Genomic DNA, 15,995 nt, shown 5'->3' with positions numbered 1-15,995 from the left:
GGTCTTAACACCCAGAAAAATCAGGAGTATCTCTTTCTGCAGCATGATGATAGTATAGTTTTGGCAAAAATAATGGCAGTGATTGTAAGACTATCTGATTTCAGTTATGACTAGCTTGCAGCACAAAACCCTTGGGAGAGTGTGTGTGTGTGTGTGTGTGTGTGTGTGTGTGTGTGTGTGTGTGTGTGTGTGTGTGTGTGTGTGTGTGTGTGTGTGTGTGTGTGTGTCTCTGGGTGTGTGTGTGTGTGTGTGTGTGTGTGTGTGTGTGCCTGTGCATGAGAACGAGAGTCTGTGTGTGTGTGTGTGTGTGTGTGTGTGTGTGTGTGTGTGTGTGTGTGTGTGTGTGTGTGTGTGTGTGTGTGTGTGTGTGTGTGTGTGTGTGTGTGTGTGTGTGTGTGTGTGTGTGTGTGTGTGTGTGTGTGTGTGTGTGCCTCCTGCATACCTGATATAGTCCATTTTATCGTGTTTATACCTATCTCCATAGTTGTCCTGAGATAAAGTGAATATCCTTAGATGAGAACCCTTATTTCATTGTACAGGCAAAGGGAAAAGGAAATAATCAGTAGGAAGTCAGACACATCCATTACAGTACAGTGTGTTTCAAATCCAGTAAAAAATACTTTTCTTAAGTTGCCATGCAATGCTTTGTTTTCAAATTTTTCTAAAAAAATAAAAGGCATCAGAAAACCTAAATGTCCTGTACAATATGAAGATTGAACAACAATATTTCCAAAAAAGTAAAAAACTAAGGCTCCCAGATTACTGAAAATATAAACTTTAATAAATCAGTAAACCCTTTTGTAAATTTGCAAAATAAGCACCGTGACATTATCATACTGTATATAAGCTTCAGCGTTTACTTGTTGTTTACCAGAACCATAGTCAGGTCATCTGATGCCCTGTACAGTTCCTCAAACTGGTGCCCACCTCATTTCAAAGTTAAGGATGAAAAAAAATCTTTCCAAACTTGAAGATAAAAAAGGCTCTTCTGCATTCCTGTAATTGTCACAAACTGCTTGCTACAACTGTAATAAAATAATTGTGCAACAAGTTACATTGCATTTGTCTTTTTAGTAAAATATAATATTTGACATTTGTAAAGTGGTACATGCCGGTGTTTGACACAGTGAAAATGTACTGTAATGTACTGTGGTTTTATATGTATGTGTTTTATTAATGCAGTTTATGAGTTTTATTTTTCAGTGAGTATTGTAAATATGGTAAGTTTGGGAGTTTTAGAAGCCCTGACAATGTGCCAAGGATGTAGATTAACATATGTCCCAAGAGTATAGCTATGCAAAACATAGATACATAGTGAATAATGGACTTAAAGAATCTGACTACAGCCAAAACACAGGTACATAGTGTATAATGGACTTGGAGAATCTGACTACAGCCAAAACATAGGTGCATAATGTATAATGGACTCGGGGATTCTGACTACAGCCAAACCATAGGTACATAGTCTATAATGGACTTGAAGAATCTGACTACAGCCAAAACATAGGTACATAGTGTATAATGGACTCGAAGAATCTGACTACAGCCAAAACATAGATTCACAGCGTATAATGGACTCGAAGAGTCTGTCTACAGCCAAAACATAGGTACATAGTGGATAATGCACTTGAAGAATCTGACTACAGCCAAACTATAGGTGTAATTTATAATGGACTTGAAGAATCTGACTACAGCCAAAACACAGGTACATAGTGTATAAGGGACTCGAACAATCTGCCTTCAGCCAAACCATAGGTACATAGTGTATAATGGACTCGAAAAATCTGACTACTGCCAAAACATAGGTACATAGTGTATAATGGAGTCAAATAATTTGACTACAGCCAAATTATAGGTACATAGTTGACAATGGACATGACGAATCTTATTACAGCCAAAATATAGGTACATAGTTCATAATGGACTCGAAGAATCTGACTATAGCCAAAAATTAGGTACATAGTGTATAATGGACTCGAAGAATCTGACTACAGCCAAAACATAGCTACATAGTGTATAGGGACTCAAAGAATCTGACTACAGCCAAAACACAGGTACATAATGTATAATGGACTTGAAGAATCTGACTACAGCCAAAACATAGGTACATAGTGTATAATGGACTCGAAAAATCTGCCTACAGCTAAAACATAGGCATATAGTGTATAATGGACTCGAAGAATCTGACTACAGCCAAAACACAGATACATAGTGTATAATGGCCTCAGAGAATCTGACTACAGCCAAAACATAGGTACATAGTGTATAATGGCCTCAGAGAATCTGACTACAGCCAAAACATAGGTACATAGTGTATAATGGACTTGAAGAATCTGACTACAGCCAAAACATAGGTACATAGTGTATAATGGACTTGAAAAATCTGACTACAGCCAAAACATAGGGACATAGTGTATAATGGACTCAAAGTATCGGAGTACCGCACCTGCTGTTTGGCAAATTAAGCTCATGTAATGGTCTGTGTGCTGCTTGTTGTTGCGGTCAAGCTATGTTGGGTCTCAGTACAATGGTCAAAATACATCACTTACCACCTTACTCCTAAACTGTCCTTTACAGAGACATCCAATACTTCAACTTAAAATTTTACTATATCTATTCTAGAATCTGTGATGATTCATAACAAAAGACTGGTTTATAGTCATCAGGTAAGGGCAGTCATTAAAGATATAACTATATTTAACATCTAAAATTGGATACTAATCCAAGGCTTTCTTTTCTAACAGCTTTTAGAAATAGTAAAGGTAATATTTAAAATTGAGCCTGTTTAGGACCTTTGTCTCCCTGATTATTTTTGCCTATGTCCATGATTTTGTAGGTAAGGAAAGTTAAGAGCTATGCTTCCCTCCTTCCAGGACAATTAGATCAGTGTTGCATGCTTACCGCACCCCCCTCCCCCAACTCACAAACTGACCTCTTATCATCTCTCTCTCTCTCTCTGGGCTTTGTCTCTGACACCAAGCTATTTAAAATTTATGCTGAAGAAATCTGGAAGAAACCCTCTTTTAGCATTACTTACACCACAAAAGGCAATTCCTTCAAAAATTCTTATATAGTTATGCTATAAACCTGGTTAAATATTCTTTGGTAAACACACACTTTATTCCATTAAATGTTGCATTTTATTCTCATATAATAAAGTTTCAAAACTTCAATCTTATGGTTTCAACCATAAGAAATTTGAAGTTTTGAAACTTTGAGCTTTAAAAGTAGTCCCATATATACATGAGTGCACGTTCCTGTGTGTTTGTGTAAAGGCAGGTGTTATAATTCTACTGAATAAATTTGCATTGACTGTTAGTGAGTCACTTCAAATATGTTCTTGAATGTAATAATTTTCATATCAATCTTTTTACAACACTCATGTTATGTATTAAACTGTTTTAAATGTTGATGTAATCTATTGTATCACACTATTATACTTTGCGACAGACTATTTTATACTTTTTTTACAACTGCATGATTTTCTAAAACATTGTGGGTACCATGCTTGGTCTTTTGGCCTGGACATCACTGTCAATGGGTCTCAGACCCAGTTGGCCATCCCAGTATTCTAAATATACATAATACATATCTAATAAATATCTGTACACTGTGCTCAGAGCTTTTTCCACTGGATCAGTGCTGAAAATGCAACACAAATAATAAATAAGTAAATAAATAATGCAAGTACTCCTAATCAAGTATGACTTTATGAGGAAGATCAGTAAATCCAGAATGAGTAGAGCTACAAGGGTAAAAAAAAATCATAATCTTGGTCTAAATCATAGCAGTTGAGAGGCATGGAGAGAAAACCAAGCCATAGTTTATTAATTTGTTTCTTACACTGCCTGGCAGTAAATTGTTAGCTTAATGCTTAATTTCCTGAGAACTTGTTGGAGAAACACACTTATCAAGGGTATCAGAACTTATCAGAGATGTGGGATGCATGGCTAGGCTTAAAAAGGCCCCTGTGGTCATTAGCCTAGTAAACACATATGAACCTATGGGAGTTTAATATTTTATCTTCAATATGAACACAGACTTGTGGCAATATTTCCCCACCTTTAACAGGTGGCTATATTTTGTTTTCGTACTTGTTATTGATAAATTATCTGCAGTGGTGGTGCTGCGGTAGCATTGTCGCCTCACAGTAAGATGCTGTCCGGTTCGATTTTCAGCTAGAGCATCTTCTGCGTGGAGACATGCGTGAATGGGCATACCTTCTTTGAAGGTTGTGCATCAGGGCTGGCAACTTGGCACGTAAAAATCTACTGCCAATCATTAGCGGACCGGAGTTCAGCTGTGGCGACCCCTAACCAGGAAAAGCCGAAAGACACAACAACGACAACTTGTTATTGATAAATTCAGTTTTGCTAATTCAGCTACCTTGTCTTTTGAAGGGATAGGGTAATACAGAAATGCAAATTTGACAAAGTATAATGCTGTTTTAATGCTTATATCTATTTCTGTTTCTTTAACAAGTTTTGTTTTGCACATTTCAAAGATGTGTGCTAGTCTCCCACTATAGCATGCATTACATCCCCCACAGAACAACACTCAGAAATAGCTTTAAATTATTTTAAAAGATGCAACCAACATTATGCTTCCATACTGAAGAGACAAACTGAAGTTGTTAGCAGCTTGCAAAGTAGGAAATGTGTGACTGTTGAACTATATTGTATTTTTGTTATATTACAATGGACCTGTGACCAGCCGGACTTTCCCGGTAAACAAATGTAAAATAAATAAAATAAATAATAATTGCAAAGCTTTAGGCCCATCAGACATACACTTAACTTCTGGCTTCTGAAAGGCAGTTCTAAGCATTTTACAGCTTTCATAGCTGTAAAGCATTTCACATTAAAGCTTTTTTTCTGTAACTAGACGTATGTTCAGAGTAATACATGGGATCAGCTGAAACTCCACATAGTACAAAGAATTTTGGTAGGTTTTCTGTGATCATAACTACTTGTTATGTGTTTCTGGGGTGAATTTTTTAACATCCATGTCTTGAGCACACAAAAAAGAGATTTATGACCAGTTCTTTGGTCATAACCAGCTTGTTATGTGTTTTGAGACACATATGTCAAGAAATTCCCATCATGAGTGAATCTAGAAAAGTGACTTTTGACATTTATACAAAGAATATGTAACAACAAATAATAAGAAAGTAATGAGTGGTATCCTTCAGGGCTCGTTTTTGGGACCCTTCCTTTTCAGCATTTACTTTTCTGATCTCCACACAGAAAGCCAAGACCTCTGTCAAAGTAAGTTTGCAGATGACTGCAAAATGGGGGTTATTGTAGGTCCCCCTTTGATACCATAAACCTTCAGCAAGCACTTATACACACACAACTGATATACTACATTCCCTCCCTTCAGCATGCAGCATAGACAATAGCCCACTTCAAAATGAAAACATTGTTAGGACCTTGGATCAAGGGTTGATAATTCTCTCTCTCTCACTCTCTGTCTGTCTCTCTCTCGTGCGCATCATGTGACAGAAAATCATTCTGCTTTGCACAGCTAATTGTCAAGGGAATATCATTCAGATCCCAAATTATCACTGTTCCCTTATATTTAGTGTTTATTAGGCCAATTATTCAGTAAAATGCCCCGCTTCGAGATGTACCTCAATAGATACATTAATCAACTAGAAAAATGCCAAAACTAAGAAAGGCCTAGCTAAGCTAAGAGACTTAAAGACCCTAAGTTTCCATAACAGACTGTGGAAGCTCTCTCCCCTTTATTCACTATCTTATATATTCTTTTTCTTGTCTTTCATGCTATTAGATGCCTAGTAGTCCTGGATCTCTTGTATTTTTACAAGTCTTATAGCTCCAAAAATACTAGAACCAGGAACATAAATCTTCACCGGCAGATAAAACACAAAGGAGAGCCTGATCCATAAGCCAGTGCCTCCCTATCTCTGAAATAAACTGCCACTGCAGTATGACACTCTGTCATCCTTTGTATAGGACCTTGTTGATTGGAAAGGCACCCACAAATTATTGACTGGCCAGGACCTATAAGAGAAATGAGGTACAGCTTAATGTTGAGTATGGGAATAGTGTAAGTGGTCAAAAGAGTTGATTGCCTTGAAATTTCCATGAATTTTATGAGAAATAACTTCTCTAATTCTGTCTTTTAATTGACAAAAAAGTTTTGACGATATAAAAACTGCCATAGCCAACACATGACTAATTGTAAACTACTATAAATACAAACATACCTAAAGTAAAATTTCCTGACATTATTAGGGTTACTGAGCATTTGACTCTTTGTTCTTAACAGAAACACACCACTGACTGTTGCCATACTTGTATATCCTTATAGTAATGCATGGGTAGTAACAATGGACTGAATTCAGAAAGATTACTATGAGAAGTAAGTCTAGTGTACACCTTGCTGTAACCACTTCTGATTCAGAGACAGCCCTACCATTCTCCATGGTGGGCTGTCATTGCAAAGCCTACTGCAAATGCTACTGAGGCATTCCACTGTGCTAATTAGCCATGTAGTCTTACCCTAGCAATTCATGCATAAGGCATTTACGCAACCGAGTGAATCACAGAATTGCTCATCTGCATAAGTTATATGTGACACTGTGTTAATGAACACAGTCAAAAGCTCATGTTCACCTGATTTTGACAGAAGTAAGTGCCATGGAGACTATCAGACAAGTAGCGTTGTAGAGGCATAAATGAGCCATAAGATGTGTGTGTGTGTGTGTGTGCGTGTGTGTGTGTGTGTGCGTGCGTGTGTGTGTGTGCGTGTGTGCGTGTGTGCGTGTGTGTGTGTGTGTGTGTGTGTGTGTGTGTGTGTGTGTGTGTGTGTGTGTGTGTGCGCGTGTGTGTGTCTTTTTGTTTGTCTGTCTGGGAGGTTACAGTAAGTGAGTTACTTGTGGGATAGGTAAGGTAGAGCTGTGTGTGTGTGTGTGTGTGTGTGTGTGTGTGTGTGTGTGTGTGTGTGTGTGTGTGTGTGTGTGTGTGTGTGTGAATGAGTGAATGTGTCCAAGTGGCTATATTGTGTTGCCCCTAGTTGTCCCTTTTTCTTTCTAGTCTCACTTTGACCTCTGTTACCTGGCTGGCTAACCTGCTACCACCTCCTGAACTTGTTACTTTCCTTGACGCCCCATTGTCCTACAGACCCTACTTCTTCTAACACTCTAAAGCTCCCCTTTCCTAAATTCTACCACACATCCTGGGCCCTTTACCATCTATCTCACTCTTACCTGTCCAGTCTGTACTGATATTTTTTTCTTTGTGTCACATTTTGTTTCCTCTTTCTAAACGCTTGACCCAAAAATCTTTTGTCTGTATGTTTCGGGCTTCCTTATCTCTGTTTAAAACATGCAACATGACTCTTGGTTTTACCTCCTTCCTCTATCAGTCTCTAGCTGTCTTCCCTGTTTAATCCATTATTCTGTATATGTATGCCTTCAGTCTATTACCTACTAGCACCTACCAGTATCTACCAGTACGGCTTCTAGCTTGTTTAAGTCCTTCCACCATTGCTGCCCTATACTTCTTTGAGAAAATTCAAAATATGAGAAACTTACAAATGGAATGCAAATTTTCATGGAAGCAGAGATTTGCTCATTTATTTTAGTTCTTTTTTTAAGGTCAACTAGAAAACAAGTGCTTTGTTTCTGAGGTTGTGTTATTCAAAATCTCACTGCAAAAAACATGGGAATGATGGATCCTAACTGATTGAAAATATTGTCCTGTGGCTTTTATGGAAATGCCTGGCAAAAATACAAGTTCCTAAAGATTTTATTGCCTTGACATGCAAAGCCCAGCAATGTTCCTTTTATCCTCACATTTTGTTTCAATTTGTGTGTCTGATTTAGACTAGGGAAGCAGAGGCCTAGATTTCGCAACCAAATGTTTGCAGATGTTTAGGTAGGTATATATTACAGAGTTTTCCATTTAAGAAAAAAAATAATTATGCAAGAGTTCAGTCACACAGCCTATTTGAATCACTTACAAGAAAACCTGCTCTGTTAGGGAAGTGCCTGCATTTCTCAATCAGTTACACCACTCCTTATATGTTACTGCTAGTTTCTTTAGTAATCTTTTTTTACCTAAATAACATTTAAAATTAATCCAATAATATTTATAATTTCATTATAGGACTTCTGGCTTTAAACACTGAAGATGTGTTTTATTTCACAAAATGAAGACTGACAGCATAGACACTTCATAGCTATCAAGAGGTAAATTCTGTCTTTTCTGTAAGCATCGAGGTATCCATGCTTGCATAATATTTTTTACAGTCTGTCAGTAGCATGCAGCTATTTTTAACTAATGCGAAATAAAGGTTATAGAAGGTTCTCTTTGTATTCCTGCAGACACACAGCACTTGCAACACCAAATTTAGTTAGGTTAACTGGGTTGTACATTTTTTTCTGCATTAGATTATCCTTCCTGTAATGTAGGTACATATCTTTGCTTCAGTGTTATACTCCTCACAGAAAAGTATTTGACATTTGAAAATTAGAAGACAAAGCCATACATTTCTTACGGTTTCATCAAATAAATATGTCAGCTTGTGCTCCCAGAAATGAGAAGTAGTACCTTATCAGGTCATGAACAAGCATTGTACAAGCAGAGTGGTACACATATTTTTATCTACTAACTGTGTTAGTTGCACTTGGTTAGTGGCCTCTTTCTAGGGGAGACCCAAGCTGGTATTTTCATTACTGGAAAAAATTCAGCCAGGGCAGTGGAACACTTCCCCTACTCTGTTCATTGGGTACTGCAGGATATTTTACACCCACCAACTCAAGCAGGTGGGACATTGGTTTAACATCTTATTCAAAGAATGGCAAACTCATTGTCGGAATTCCAATCAGCTGTAGTGGGAATAGAACCCACAGCTTTTTGATCTTCCAGCACCAAATGCAGTTGTGCTGCATGTTGTCCTACTGCCACTGCACAATTTATATACATGCATCATGCATTTCTGAGATAATGTTTACTCAAACATCTGCTGGTAAACTAAGCAAACAGCACTAAACACAGTAGTGATAAAATAAAGGAGTTGTAATGAGCAGGAGAGATGCATGGTGCAGGGGATGAAGGAGGTAAGAAAGCTGAGGGATAGGAAGAGGGTTTGATGTGCAGCTACGTAGTCATCAAGGAGATTGAGAGAAAGGAGAAGACAGGCCTTGGACTTAGTAGGACATGAGAGAAAGTGAATAAGATGGTTACCAAGGGGATGTGTGGATGTGTGCTATACAAACCTTTCAAATGTCCCTGATTTTGCAGAATGCACTTGATTTTGCTTCATATTTGTTTATACAAATACATGCCAAAAGGTGAATATAAGGAGCGTTTTGGCATGTGCTTGGCTAAACATATCACATAACTTTACAGATCTCAGAGATTCATAACTAAAAACATCATTGACCTCAAAAAATGTTAGTTATCAGGAGAACAAATGAAAATAGACCACAATAATAATAGGTTAAGCAGTTTTATGTTTAATGTAACAAGACTTCCTCAGAACATTACATTAAAGATGAAAGTGTTTAACCTCTTATTATTGTGGTGCAGTTACATTTGTTCCAGGTGACATAGGAGATAACCAAGATGTGCTGACATGACAGATTCATATCCCAACTTATCCCTCAGCTCTGGATCAAGCAGAGAAGCACCCTTGCCACCTTCAAGGTAAATGTACATAACTGGATGGGCAGTCTCAAACTCTCCACCTGTCTATTTTGTGTGGCACTCCTTGAGGCTGGGGAGAAGTTCTGAATATGGGTTACTGGCTAGGCGTGTAGTAGTCTGCAGACTGATTGCCTGTTACTTACTTATGAACCTATATTCATTGCTCTATTGTCTCATAAATTTTTTGATTTTCTGGTAAACCACTCAGTATTACAGTTAGTCAGTAATGCCAATGTTCAGAGAATCTATGCTGATGCAAAGCCTGTTGTTGTACTAACTTTTTATATGACTTAGAATAATATTTAAAAATTATCCCTGATTTTAGACCTTTGCCCAACATTATTTTTAACTTTATCCGTGTCTCTTGAGCAAAGAAGTTGAGAGTTCTGATGCTCAGGTTAATATACAAAACAACAACTTGTGAGAGAAAACAGTTCAGGTGGGAGCAAGCAGGACCCAAGAGATGGCAGAGATGTGTCAGGATATGGAACTGGAGACAGCATTCTCAGACGTGCATCACCTCTGTCAGTATCTAACACAGTCAAGAAAGAGAATATTAGAGAGTATAATTACTGGCAGAGAAGAAGGGAGCTATGCCAGGAACAGGCTTCATCTTAAATTTGAAGTGACAGAAGTGCTTTGAGTGGGGATAGCAGAGTAGAAGAATAGACAAACCACTGCCTCACAGATGCAGGGTCCAGGCTGAGTCCTGATTTCTGGTCACAGTGTGAAGTTTGCATGTCCTTTCCATGTCTTTGCTGGTTTTCTCTGCATACTCCAGATGCCTCCCATCTCCCAGACAACACACTTCTTGACTTCTTCTTCTTTTGGCTTTTCCTGGTTAGGGGTCACCACAGCAGATCACTTGTCTGCTCATGATTGGCAGTGGAGTTTTTACAGTGTCGAGTTGCCAGCCCAGCGCCCAACCTTCCATGGAAGGCAAACACACACACACACACACACACACACACACACACACACACACACACACACACACACACACACACACACGCACACACACTCATGCCTTGGGCCAATTTAGAGTAGCCAATCCACCTACAGCATGTCTTTGGGATGTGGGAGGAAACCGGAGCGCCCAGAGGAAACCCACGCGACCACATGGAGGACATGCAGACTCCCCACAGAAGGCACCCCAGCTGAGGATTGAACTGAAGAGCCTCTTGCTGTGAGGTGGCAATGCTAACCACTGCACCACCGTGGCGCCCAAACATGCTGCTTGACTGGCAACACTAAATTCTTCAAATATTAGTAGGTTGTGTTCACTCTTGCCCCTTGTAGACCAGCCCATGTACATGTTTTATTTATTTAACCTGTGTTACCTCTGTTGGCAGACTGGGCTTATACAATTTTCTGCCACATCCTAAGCATTACTGCATAGTACAATGGCTAGCAAATGTTAAAATAAAATGCAATGAAATAAATTAAAATAAAATTATGCCTCAACTACTGTTCCTTTAAAATGAGACGGAAAGGATAGAAAGTGGTGCAGAAGTAGAACAGAGTAGGTACTCAGGCAGTAGGACTGTAAGAATAGACAGAGGTTGTGACTCAGAGCTTGGCTGCTTAGTATTACTATGTAATGCAACAGATCTTGGCAGGAAGATGACAAGCTGTAAACAATGTTAAAGGAGGGGAGGGTGGATATGGCTGATATTACAGAAGTATGCAATAGTGGCAAGAGAGAGTGGAGCATGCAGGTGCCTGCAAATAGGTTGTGCAGGGATGAGAGGAAAGACGAGAAGGCTGCAGGAATGTAGGTAGTTTAGTAATGTATGTGAGCAAGGGCATCAAACATGAAATCAGAAGAAAGGAATTTTGTTTATTTATTGATTTATTTGTATATTTGTTTTTTTTTTATTTATTTATTAACCAGTTACGTGGGCTGGTCCAGGGATCCTTTGCAAAAATGATTCATACCAACGCCTGAGTAAGATAAACTGTTCAAATAACATTTGACAATCTTTAGAGCAGATTGTATTGCATTAGACTTTTGACATACTGTACCTAATCATTGTACATTTAGTAAAATAATCCTGATTCCTCTTCATAAGAATCCAAAATACAGCTAAATGAAATTGTTTAGATAACATCAAGATGAATTTAATAGAAAATAATATTACATCAGCCTTTTGTTACCTAACCACTGGATATTTACTACAAGAATTCTGATTTCTCTGCACATAACATCCTAACCTGAGCGATCGTGATCATTTGCACATTAAACAAGTTTGTATGTAGAACTTATCCACTCCAGTAGAGCCACTAACCAGTCAACTCACCTTCTATATTCCAAGACCCCAACCAGCCCCCACTCCTTCCTCACCCAGGACCCCAGAAATTCAAATTCTGCTGCCAACAGACACAGAACCCACACTAGCACAAACCTATGCCCCCACCCCCAGCCCAGCTTTCCCACTTTCTCTCCTCCAATCCACAATAATTCCCACGAAGGGGAAAAGAAGTTAAAGAGGAGTGGTCATGGCTTGGCATCAGCTTCACAGCATTTATGATAACCTTTACCCAAGGCTATCCATTGTTTTCTATCAGGGCATGCTGTCTAGGGAAGCCTGCACATATCCCCCAGAGAAGGAGAACTGTTTTCTAAATTCCCAAATCTTGTCTTCTCTTCACTCAGACCTCACAATCATGGGCCCATTTTTATTAAAAATAAAAAAAAAAAAAAAAAACAGCTCCAAAATAAAGCAACTTTGCAAATATGTAATTAAAAATAAAATTAAAAAAAATAATAAATTTGTGTTCATTGAAACAAGGTTGTTAAGCACTTTTGTCCCAAGTACCAGGAGTTCATCAGAGTAACTAGATGAAAGTGCTGGCCAAAATAAGTTTGTTTTCTCTAATGCAAACATTCTTACTGTTTTTTTTTTTTCATTTATTTATTTGCTTGTTTATTGGTTGGTTTGTTTATGTATTTATTAGTTAGTTAAAATGGTTAAATGGACTCATTCACTGACCCTTTACAGACATGTACGGGGCCAAGTAGCACAGAACCCTGCAGTAGTCATATAGTTTATTCAGAAATACCGCTTTTTGATGTAAGAGTCACAAATAAACACACAGGAATAAATATACATTAGAAAGAGAAGATCTTGAATTTTACAGCTGAGTTGAAAATTAATGACTTAGATATAATTTTTATTGATGTAATCAAAATAATAGAATGTGTAAACGACTAATGTATGTCTATAAAGCTAGGGGGGACTAAATGTGAAAGGACTGCATCAAACAGGGAAGATGCTACTCACATCATTGCAGATTAAAAATATCACTTCAAGATTCATGTCATAATCCATTTTCTTTAAAACATGTTGCACATCTGTGTCTATCTAGTATAACACAGTACTGACAGCAGATAGGTACTGTGAGCTATCACCATATTGGGTCAGATGTCTAGCACAGAACTGGAGCTGGAAAGAGGACTGAAACTCATGGAATGAAAACTGTGGGAAAAGCTATTTTAATTAGTAGGATCTGGAACAGTCACGCCCAATTGTTTTGATTAAATATCTTGTTTTCTGTTATAACGCATAGTATACTTTGATCTTCTACTCTTGTCTTGAATATTAGGTAGAGGTAGCACTTTTGAATAAATAAGACAGTCTTATCTGACACAGGCCTGGTTAATCTTGACTCAAACTCATTCTGTTTGCTTTGCAGAAGACTGCTTTCAGGTTGAGGCTCCTTATGATCTACTTAGATATGCATCTGAGTTCACCTAACTATGTTGCTGTCTTCTGTTTGCACCGCCTAGGATTATTACATTAATTTTCTGCATTACAGCACCTGTAGTGACCCACATTCTCTTCCCCTCTAACTTTAGGTGAACAGGTTGGCCTGATTGAAGGATGGCTAGTGGTTGTACAGAATAGCATTTGTCGGAACACTTTTTATAAGAAACTTTTGCTTATTGATCATATTGTTTAACTGAACTGCACGGAATGGTTTTAGGCTCAAAGTCTGACTCTAATACTGGAATGTCAATTCTTAGCTTTCTTCCAAGCGTTCAATGTAAAGAGCTCACTTCTGCAAAACTGAATAGAATAGCACTGTATGACAAAAGAGCTTTGTGATGATTGGGTTATCTCAATATCTTTTTAGCTGTTTGAACTGCTCAGTCAGCTTCACCATTTGGATGAGAACAGTGAGAACTTAACATAGTATGAGTAATATTTGGTTGGAACTCACTTAACATAAAGCATGTACCATTGTCTGTAACCAGTTCAATGGATATGCCATATTTCAAGGGGAACATCCCATTCTATCGTGCACAGTTCTGTTTATTGTAAATCAAGCGAAAATGTTTAGCCAAAAGCACTTTCATTGCCAGTGTAGAATTTCTCCAATGCTGTGCAACCTCTGAATAAGTATATTTAATTAATTTCAGGAGTGTGGTGGATGTCTGCTACATGGGGGGGGGGGGTGCAGGGGCATTTGCCTCCTGCAAAAAGAAGATTTTGGTTAAATATTTTCACTTGATGAGCATTTGATGGAACTACTATCAGTCTATTGACATGAATCCATTTCAAGAATAAAGTTTTGAACCTAGCCTATTACTTGTAGGCTCATAGTAGTTGCTACATTTATTATTTATGTCACAAGAGTACCACAAACATGGCATTAAAATTTTATTCCTACTGTCAACTTCCAGCCTCACAATATTTTCAAAATATCCATACAAAATCATTGCCGTATCTACTTTTTCAAAAACAGCATTGTTCAGTTCTTTACATGTTCTAGTCCAGAAACACCATATTTTCTTACATTCCATAAATACATCTGCAACTCTCGCTTCTCTTAGAAATGCATTACATTTCCTTTATTCAGCCCAACTGCACTTTATAAAAGCCTTAACTGGCCATTTATTTAGTGTCAAATGCCAATGAAATATGTCCATTATATGGACATTTACTAAATCTGCATAACTTATCCTTAGATTATTTCCTGTTTCTTACAGTATTTTGTCAAAGATCAAATATACAAAACTCTCGAAAATCTATATTATATCATACCCTCCTATTTTTAGCTCTCCTCAGATGGCAATCAGCTGCCACCAGCTCCTCTCTTTATTCACCAAGACTACAAGACACACCTTAGTCTCCCCAGGGCCCTACATGACCCATATCTGGGACTGGTGAGAAGATTGACTGTGCTAGTACACCATCATACTGTTGTCAGGGAGCATGCCCTAACCTACCACACTCCATTGATAGCTTTGTGAGCCCTGCTATGGCTGACTTTAAGAGATGAATACTTGCTTCAACACATGCACAACTTCCCAGCCAAGCTGCACATCACTTGCAGCACAGAGGTCACCCAGCTGTTCTTGCTGCTACTGCAGCAAGCCAGGCTACCTCCCTATCCCAAGGATGGCTGAGCTGGTATCAGCTCCTTCATCCACCTAGTCCCAGTCCCTCCAGCATCCATGCCACTAATTAAATATGAGTCATCTGGACCACAATAATGGCTTTAACCCTTTGTGCCACAAGGCCTATACCCTCCTACTTGTAAAATTTGCCCAGCATTTAACATCAACAAATTGTTATTGCACTGTTGTTTTAATGTTCCCATTATAACCATTTTTCTCTTCTTTTAAACTTTACAAGCCTTCCAAGATAGTTTGTAATTTTCTGTCATTAATCTACTAAATAAAAACATTGAATAATAGTTATCCTTCCATAACACCTAAAATAAATACGAGGCTAAAAAAAAGGAGTAATCGTTCCCAACCCTCCATATTCTTAATTGATGACATCAGCAATAACATTCAATAATTAGGAAGAGATGATTGCCAGAGCATTGAGCTCTGATGAGCTTTTATGTTATTCATCTGAATTCTGTTGCAATTTATTTTGAGCCAGCTGTTTATGTGGATAACATCTGCATTTTGAGTTTTCAGTATTTTGGCTTGTCATTTGGAGGTCTCACACTACCTACCTATTGGAATGAGTATAAGGGACACCACCTAAAGAAGGCTTTAGTGTTTAATGGCTTTGGAAGCTTTGGAATGCTGATGACTGATTTTACAATGTCAGTGCAATCTTATGGAAGGTATATCACTTGTGAGATGTGGAAATATGTTGGTGTTCATGCCCATTTCTTTTGTGTTCATGCACATTTATTGGAGGTTTGGTGTCCATTGCAAAGATTATGGGAGATAGGTCTTATCCACCTTATGAAGTACATCAGAGAATTGTGAGACTTACCAAATCTCTTAGGAATTTGTCTTGGACTCAGATGGTTTAGACCTTTCAGGTAACTAGTGATTTTGATTTTTTTCCA

This window comes from Protopterus annectens, chromosome 2.part2 (genome assembly GCF_019279795.1).
Source record: "Protopterus annectens isolate FY-2018-M chromosome 2.part2, PAN1.0, whole genome shotgun sequence".
In the NCBI taxonomy this organism is placed as follows: Eukaryota; Metazoa; Chordata; order Ceratodontiformes; family Protopteridae; genus Protopterus; species Protopterus annectens.
This window is presented reverse-complemented; position numbering follows the sequence as displayed.